The 9201-nt window shown below is 36.2% G+C and overlaps 1 long non-coding RNA gene across 1 annotated transcript; it reads left to right on the top strand.

The window, feature by feature from the left end:
- Nucleotides 1–342: 342 nt before the first annotated feature.
- LOC106490599 (uncharacterized) lies at nt 343–8104 on the top strand. Its single transcript, XR_001293630.2, has 3 exons — nt 343–966; nt 4448–4561; nt 6934–8104. It is a non-coding gene; the product is annotated as an uncharacterized lncRNA (long non-coding RNA).
- Nucleotides 8105–9201: the final 1097 nt, after the last annotated feature.

Here is a 9201-nt window from a genome sequence, read left to right as displayed (position 1 = left end):
ACAGTAAAGTAAAAGTCTTCTATTGATCCCTAAAGGACTGCTGATGAGCTGCTTAGGAACCTGAGGCCGGAAGTGGAAGAGCTACTGTAATGAGCACCCTTTGAGAGAAATAACTTGTGAAATAAAAGAAAGATCCTGTGAAATATCCTTAAAATTATATTTGTATCAAGATTTCAGATAAAGCACACAGGTCTCCTGGAATTTAATTACATTTTTGTCATTCAATAGTAGTTCACCTGGGATACAACCGTAGGAAACCAAGAGAACAGAAAGCCACAATCAGCTTGTTAGAATAGTTTCAATGTAATCTTCCTTATTTTATTAAAAAAAAAAATTATAATGACTCCTCCACTGAGAAGATGCTGTTGTAGGGAAGAAGTCCAAAGCAACTGCATTTTTAGCTCGAGTGTATTCTGATTCTAAAATATAACCTTATTTAGCTGCTTCTTCCCTTTAGTTCTTGGTTGAGATGTTGGGATGTTGTCTAAAAGAACAGACAAGGATGATTGATATAATTTAGAAACTCTTGGGTCCACTGGAGTACTGATGCTTGGGTTACTGCAGGACCAGAATTAGAAGTCACATACATTTTATGCAAACGTCTTTCTGTCCAGTTCAATAGATAAGTCAGGGTTGCATAACAAAAGCTGAAAGGAAATATTGCATGGGGAAGGACGCATAAAGGAGACTTAAATTAGGGAGAATTAAATGTTCTGCGAGTCTTATACTTACTAAGCTTTTTCTGTAATGTAAAGAAAACATACAAGTACTGTTATCTAAAATGAGATGTTGCAAGGGCAAAAGTGCTTTCATACAAGTTTGCATGCCTGTGTTTGCTTTTAAATTGACTGAGAACCTGCCTTTATGTCTTCTCTTTCTGAGTTTTGCCAGTCATGCTGTGAAGCACGTGAGGAAGCTTGTTTCTTTGGAAATAAAGAACTGCATTTTTCCTCTTCAGAACACTAGGTATATGATTTCACATATATTAGAAATAATTTCTCAAGATGTTTCTTGAAAAATGAAGTGATGGAGACAATTATCCCACAAAATGATTCTTTCTAGAAGCTTTGAAAAAAATGACAGAATTTTCATTTACAGTAAATCTCATGTACATACATAGGCTGTATTTTTGCTCCAGATTGAATGAAAAATCATCTTGAACATTTCCAAAATAGTCTGTTCACTGTGGTAATTGACTTTTACTATGGCAAGGTGCAATATCTTTGAATAAGCAAATATTGTTATGTGGATTCTAGTAGGTTGCCACCATATGAACAATGTAGATATCATTTTTAAGTCCGTGACCTCGAAAGAAGGATAATATCTGAAGATTAATCAGGATCAGTAGAGAGTTATATAGACAGAATCCAGTCAAATGTCACTTCTGTTCTTCTTCATGGTTGCAAGAGAATGCTTGAAGCCATTTTAACAGATATTAGACTTTATATGCAATTTCTGCTGCTGGGAAACGCACAATGTTTTTTGCATGCTGAATAGGCTTTGGTCATGAGTTTAAGTGTATTTAGAATACAGTAATTTCTGTTTCAAGGTGTTTTAACTTACTGTGCTGATATGTCCTGTTTCATGTAATTCAGGCCAACTAGCTAGAGAACAATTAGTCTGCAGGACTGGAATATGCTTATGTTCAAACATAAACTCCAGTTTTCCTAACAACACGATTGCTTCAGAAAGTACCGAAGTACAGTGTTAAATTTAGTTGTTCAGTGTTTTGAGCTTTCAGGGACAGAGGACAACTTCAGCATATCTGAACTTTGTCTGGAAGTACTACGGGGCAGGTCCTCACCAGATCTAGAGTGTCATGGCTTCATAAAATTCAGTGTAATTGGAGAAGGATGACTGGGAAACAGTCAGGAGAGACAGGCTTTATAAGGATTTCTTATAAAATCTACTCATTACAGTTCCTGTAACTATGGTAAGTGAAAGCAAGAGAAAATTAAGCTGAGTCATATATCTATATGACTGTTAAAAAGCTTACATATTTATGTAAGCTTTAAAATACTCAGATTCACAGATTCCAGGTTTATTATATAATTTCCCACAGTGAGATGGGTGTTTTTTTTCTTTTCCTCCCCTCCCCTTTTTTTTCCTTTTTGGAAAAAAACATTTCACTGATTGTACATGGAGACAGTGAACCCTCAAATAATTGAGCCCTTTTCATTCTCTAAGGAGATAAGCTGGTAGGTAGCATAGGAGAGGTGAGCAGGTTTTGATGGTGGATTTTGGTATAATAAAAGTTATGTTTAGTAGAAAGCTGAGGGCAAAAATGTTTATGTTGTCATTCGCAGTGCATGAACCAGGGATCTGGTCTGTACACGGTTGCTATAGCAAACAGAGCTCATAGTGAGTGATAAAATGCGATACCTTTTACAAACTTTAAGTCCGTTTTAAGTCTGCTGAAGTCAGCTGCAGCAGTTTCAGTGAAGAGAAGTCTTGAGCCTATCAAGAAGAGCAGAATGAGGCAAAATCCCCCCACCTTCCTCTAACCCTCATAGGATTTTAAAGGCTAGCAGTAGCATTAGGGTCATCTTTGTATTTAGACAAAACTCGAATGGTTTCTGGCACTGATTACATCTGTGCAGTGCAATGTCATGCAGAGAGACCTGAGATGGTTTCTGATGGATCTGCCTGACTGGTGGAGATGTTCTGCCTGGAAAAATCCATCCTGGACTCATAGAAGGATTCAGGTTGGAAGGGAAAGCTGGAGGTCACCTACTCCAACCCCTGCTGGTTGTGCCGAGCTCCTACTATAACTCTGTTTTCACCTGCCAGTTGTCTCTTGGTCAGTGAGGCCTGATTTAGGAGGCTGTTGGAATTGGAAGTTCCTGCCAATGCAGTTGGGCTGGGGCTCGGGGCACGTCCCCCTTCCCCAAAATGCCTCGCAGTTTTAGAAACTACCAAGAACCAGAGCCAGGGTTGGTGGAGGATCACTGTGTTGGAGTCCTTAAGGTGGCAGAACTGTGGGGGAAAGCTGGTACCTTTAGGCAAAGGCCAATATTTTGGGATACTTATTTTTTTACAAATCATCCATGCCTAGAAAGTGGGAATGAACTTGTCCTGAGTTCAAGGTACAAGCTAATGGGTGGGTGTTAAATTGATCTGAAACTTCAGTGCTTTTGTAAAGACAAGGAGTAAAACAGTAGAAACCTTTAGAAATTTTTTTTTTTTTTTGGCCAATGTTTAACAAATCTTTTCTGTTCAAAGGAGAGTGGGAAACTGACAAACTCTGGAGGGATGCCCATCGGCAATTACTGAATTTTCTACAAGAGGGTAACACTTTATAAGAATAAATAATTTAACTTCTCACCTTCCCAATAATTTAATGGTGATACCCTCTACTTCATAGTGGTTTGCCTTGCTTGTTTGTTTTTAAGCACTTCTTTCTTATTTTTTGGTGAAAGATTCTTCCTTATCAAACTAATTATTTTAGATTTGTCATGTCATTAGAATGCAATAGCTTTAGTTAAATTCTAAAATATGTATTACCTGAGTTAGCTACCAAGATCTAGAAAGTGTCATGCCAAACGGGTAGCTTGATTGAGGATAATAGCAAATGAATGATCATGAAGAATTTAGTTCAATCTAGCTTAAATGATGCTCCGCTACATTGAAGGATGCAGTGAGTCTAAATGGCAAACTATTGTGAGCCAGATAAATGAATGTGAATACAGAACATGGTTCTAAAGAAACATGTGTGAATGACATATTCTGACAGGTTTGCTCTAAAATTCAAATAGCATCAGATTATTTTTAAATCTGAAACTGATCTAACCAGTCTATATTTTTTTGTATATTTTGTGTGTCTAATTTAAAAAGGCAATGATTAAAAGAAAGTCCAGAAAATCTGAGAAAGATGAGAGAAAAGTCAAATTGTTTTGGCCTAAAACTGTAGTAGAAAATTGGGATTGATATTTTTCTCTCTAAAAATGTGAAAACACTTCTAAAGTAATGTGTATGTATTTTGGTCACCATATTGCAGGAATATAGAAGAATATTGTCATTAGGATGACAAATGGTTGCAGAGGTTATAACTGTGAGGAAGGAAAAAATCAGGCCTGTAGTAATTATGAAGGGGGAGATTATGAGGAGACATGATTGACGTGTTTACTGTTATGGGGAAAGTTCAGAGGATGTGGATGCAACAATGGCACTAGAGAGTATATGAAGTTTACACATGTGATTTCCTTACAGAGAAGATAATTAATTTGTGAAACAGAAAATATTTGAAGTTTTGGAACCTTGAGTATGTTAAGTCTAATTTCACATATAGGAAGAAATTTAAATGCATGGAATCCCTTGGTTAGCACAGACACATAAATGATGTTGGAGTGCATGGGATATTAAACTGTTTCACTGGCCTTTGACATTGCACTTCCAGCCCAGATCCCTTGAATGATGCTAATATGATTTCTCTTTCTTCCATGTTTAGAAGGATGTCTTAATCCACTTGGTGCAAACCCACAACCTGTCACAATTCTCCAATATCATTCACCCCGAATGAGCAACTGGATGCTCTGATGATTGCTGTCCGTAACTTTGGCTGGTACGTACAGTGGGTTTTGAATTGGCAACTGTCCCTCACTCAACAGATGCCAATTACTTAGTTGAAGAAATTCATGGAATAGATCTTGAAGTTTCAAGTTCAGTCTCTGTGTACAAAGGCAATTAGAGCTGATAATGCTAATATTATATATCACAGTGACTTTCTAGGTCCTGTGAACTGTGGATATTTAACCTACTGTGGCAGACTTCCAGCTAGGATCAAATTGTCCACTACACAGAGAAGTGAAACAGCAGCTGCTTACAAGCATCCCCAGTGAAGCCAACAACCTGGACTTGACACAATCTGGAGTCATGGAATTTCATCAGGTTTAGTAATACTGAGGGCGGGTTGCTTGCTGTTGATAAATGGAGAACAGCTCTCCCTTCAGATTGTCTTGTACCTGTCCCTTGCTGTTGGCATTGCCCACAGTGGCATACTATTGTCTCCCTGAGGGAGATGGCAAGGCCAGAGACACTGTCACTGAAGCAGTCTGTTTTCCTTTGTCTGGTGGGAATAATTAAAACAAACAAAGATGTAAGTACTTCCATTTTCAAAACTCTGTAAAACTTGTTTGTTTGTTTGTTTGCTTTTCCCTGTGTCTCAGCAACATTTCTTACAGCAAGGTAGTAGGAGCTTTTGCGATATTTTGAACTTTGACATCAGCAATATGCAGATGTAATTTTCTCTGCTTCTTCACAATGTGGGAAAATACTGTTGTTGCCAAGCTAACCCAGGTGCTGGCTCTTATTTGTTAGCAGATGAAGAATAGCTAGTTGAAACCAAACCAGAACAAGGCTGAGCTCCTGCTGGTTGGCAAAAGTGCAGATTAGGATGCTGGTCGTGCTAAGATGCAAGAACTGGAAGTGCTGAAGCAATACTGTTGCTTTACTGGTGGCATTTTCCGTTTGACTCACAACAGCATTAAGTATCTCATGAGAATGTCTATCTTTGAAATTTCTAGAATGACAGAGTAAAACCAAAGTGCTTAAAACTTCTAGAAGCCATCCAAAGCAAGCTTACCCTTTTGAGGCTTGCTCATCACTAGTACAGTTCCTGCTTTTCTTCTTGAACACCAGCTTTTATTGCTTAGCTAGGCCTAACATATATAGTATTGTGTTTCACAGTAAGACAAGTATAAGAATGGTGTTCACCTGTTTGTCACCTTACAGATTGTTGGCATTGCATTTTAGCTGGTGGAAAAAGAAAGTAAAAAATTGTGCTAAATGGGACTTTTTCTACAATGGAAATTTATTGAGTTTTACTCTGTAAAAGTGGGTATCATGTATAATATAAATAAAAGCTACAAGCTCCTGAATACTAACACAAACTTCCTTAAATGCAAAATTGGTTGAATTCATATACCTGGAATTGCCGTTTCCACTAACTGAACACAAATAAAGCAGTGGTTCAAGGCAATCTGTGAGAAAATGCCTTTGACTTAAAAGGAAGTGACATCAAGACAAAAGGTATTCTCTTACACATATCTGAATTCTGATTCCAGAATTTCTTTGTGCTTGTGATTAATCTACTTATGCTTGAGCTTACCAAGATTAATCATTACATCAAAATTATTCCAGTGTTGTGGAGAACCTACAAGAGATATTTACATGATCAATTTGTACAGGAAAGGTAATGGGTTATCAACTTTACTTAAAAAATCTAGTGATACAAGGAGTAAATCTTATTACATGGAACATGAGGAACCAAAATTTACACATTTAAAAGTTTATGTGAGAGAGTAGTCTATCCACTAATTTCAGACAGTGAGAGCAAGGAAGCAGAGTTCTGGGGTTACAGGCCTTTAGTTTCAAGAAACATTGCCAAAGTAAAATAAACATAACATTGAGAAATAAAGGGAAATTACCTCTGTTGTTTTTTAACCTTTTTTGAATCATTAGAATGCAACTGAGTAGTTTTAAGCTTCTCCCCACAGCCTAATAATTTCTAAAAATAAAAAGAAATGACATTTTGACACAGTAATCAAAGCTGAAGTTTCACAATACATATATGTTACAACTTAACAATAATGCATATACTGCAAGATAAAATCATAATAAAACAATGAATTGGTGACATCAGAGTTAAGGACATTGTGGAGTTCTTTAATGTCCCCAGTCGTCTTATCCCTCAATCTCCTTCCATCCATCCTCTTTCATCCTCTGATCCCAAGCAGAAAAAAGTAGCCCTCTTCCTTCCTTCCACTGATGAGCAGAAAGTAGAATGAGGAAGAGAAGAATAGTCTTAAAAGTATCATCTCTTTCACACACATATTTTCAGTATAACCTGTATTTAAAGCCAATAGAGAAATACCAGCAAAGCTTTGCCACCTGTTTTTGCAGTTTTGGATTGTATTCATTTTTGTGTTTTAACAGGGGTGCAAAATCACCAAAGAGTATGGATGAGGAGAGAGAATTTCAGAGAAAACTCCAAAAATAAGGAACTGAAACCAAGACGTATCTTCTTGGCAAATGATTTCCTCTGGGATGTGCCAGGATTTGTTTCAAGACAGGAGATGTTAAATCCTGCAAAATATGAGTATAAAGCCCAGGGGCTGGCCTCAGCATTAGGCTCCTGAAGTACAGACAGAGAAAGCGTGTTGAAATACTACAGAAGTATTTGCCAGATTTATTGATTTATTTACGGTTACTATTTCTTACCCTACATGTGTATAAGTATACAAACTTACTATTATGTAATAAATTATTATAACTTATTAGCTAGCAATTATAAATGATGGTGTGGTTTGTATGGCATCCATGAGAGAAAGACTGAAGACCTTTGTATCTCTATGCCTTTCTTTGTAGAAAGATTTTGGGGGCATGAGAGACAAAGACTTCATACAGAGCCAACAATATTAAGAAAAACATTTCAAGATATTAATGAAGATGCTTTAGAATAAAGAGATCTCATTTTACCAAAAAGCCACCTATCTGCCCTCCTAAATAATGTACATTTCCAATCTTCCAATAAGGCAGAATACATCTTAAGGATCTTTTGTATATTTTTCACTGAACAATTATTATTTATTCTAGACCCCAAATAATAATGGATTTAAACAGAGTACATGCTTAATAAGATTCACTGACTTCAGGTGGAACTAATATGTTTAGTTATTTACATGAATCATCTTGCTTACTTAGAGTATCGCATTTTGAAAAAAATCTGTCTGCCCGCAGTTTCCTGTATTTAGAATGAGGAATTCTGTATAATGTGCATGGGCTTTCTAACCAGAGCTTCTATATAAGAACAGTTAATAAAAGACTGTGCACACAAAAATGGAAAAAGTGAAACACTGATTGCACGTAAGCTCCCAGTTGTGTTTGATACTGGTATGGTTTACCCAAGGGGAAAAGAAAATGACATCTAATATGGGGTGAAAGAGTATATTTAGTTCAGGGAAGATTGTCTCAATGTTTTGCAGTTTCTGAGTTACATTTCTAGTTAAAATGTATGTTTCCTTAATGTAAAGATGTTACAGAGAAAAAATGTAGAATTCAGCTCCTGTTATCACTATCTGATTCTTTCTTCATGTATATACATATATATAATATATAAATTTGGGTTTTAATCTAAAAGAATATTCTGTAAGTGAAAAACTAAAGTAGCTTAATCTTTATGTATATATTTAATAGCATATTTATGTTATTTCTTTGTAAAAAAGGTTAATAAGCAAGTTGTTCTGAGTCAGTAACTGGTTACCTGAGAAAAGAAGATGTCTGATGTTATGAATTTCTTCAGTTTAGTAGACAAAGACAAAAAAACATGCAGTGGCTGAAAACTAGGCAGCTAAGTTGAAACTTATAGTAAGACTCAAAATGTTAACAGTTACAGTGATTAACCACTGGAACAGATTAGGAAGAGGTGTGATAAATCCTCTTTGACACAGAGCCTTTAAATCCAAAATGGGTGTCTGTCTGCAAGTCTGGTTCAACAGTGAGCTGAACTTGATGCAGGAGTGGCTGAAATAACTTCTATTGTTTCTGTTGCACATAATGTCAGACCACATTCTCACAATGGTTGCATTTTGTTTTAACATCTGTGAATATCTGTCTTCCCACAGGTGAAAAAGTGGAATAACAGTGTGTGGTCAAGAAAGGTATTCCTTTAGACAAAGGTGTCAGAAAAAGTGATAAGTTAAATAAATTAAATTGCAGGAAATCAGCGGGCTCAAACACCACTCAGGTTTAATGAAATTTAAGAGGAAAAATAGTTGAGCTACTAATACAATTTAACATGTAATTTAACTTTGTGTTGTCTGCAAGAAGGTCAATTTGTCTTCATAAAAGGTACTCGAAGGCGTCTGAAAGATGTCCAAATAAATATAGACAACTAGTCTTCAGGAACAAAAGAAATCAGAAATCTTATCTTACAGGATGTTAATTTACTTATATGCATGTTATGATTGCATTTTTGTGCTTTTATGTATGGAATGGATAGAAAGTATGAATTAGGTTTGCACCACTTTTAGATAATTCTGCGAATGCTGTGTTTTGATAGTCTCAAATCTATGGAAATGTGTGGGATAGTATATATATATATTTTATTGTAATAGTCCCTTGAAGAATCTGATAGTCCTTAGTCAGAAGCGAAATACCAAGCTAGATATACTGTTCTTGTGCTGGTATGCCAAAACCATGTGT

The sequence above is a fragment of the Apteryx mantelli genome, chromosome 1 (genome assembly GCF_036417845.1).
Source record: "Apteryx mantelli isolate bAptMan1 chromosome 1, bAptMan1.hap1, whole genome shotgun sequence".
NCBI lineage: Eukaryota > Metazoa > Chordata > Aves > Apterygiformes > Apterygidae > Apteryx > Apteryx mantelli.
The sequence above is the reverse complement of the archived record's forward strand: the minus strand, read 5'-3'. Positions and strand labels throughout refer to the sequence as shown.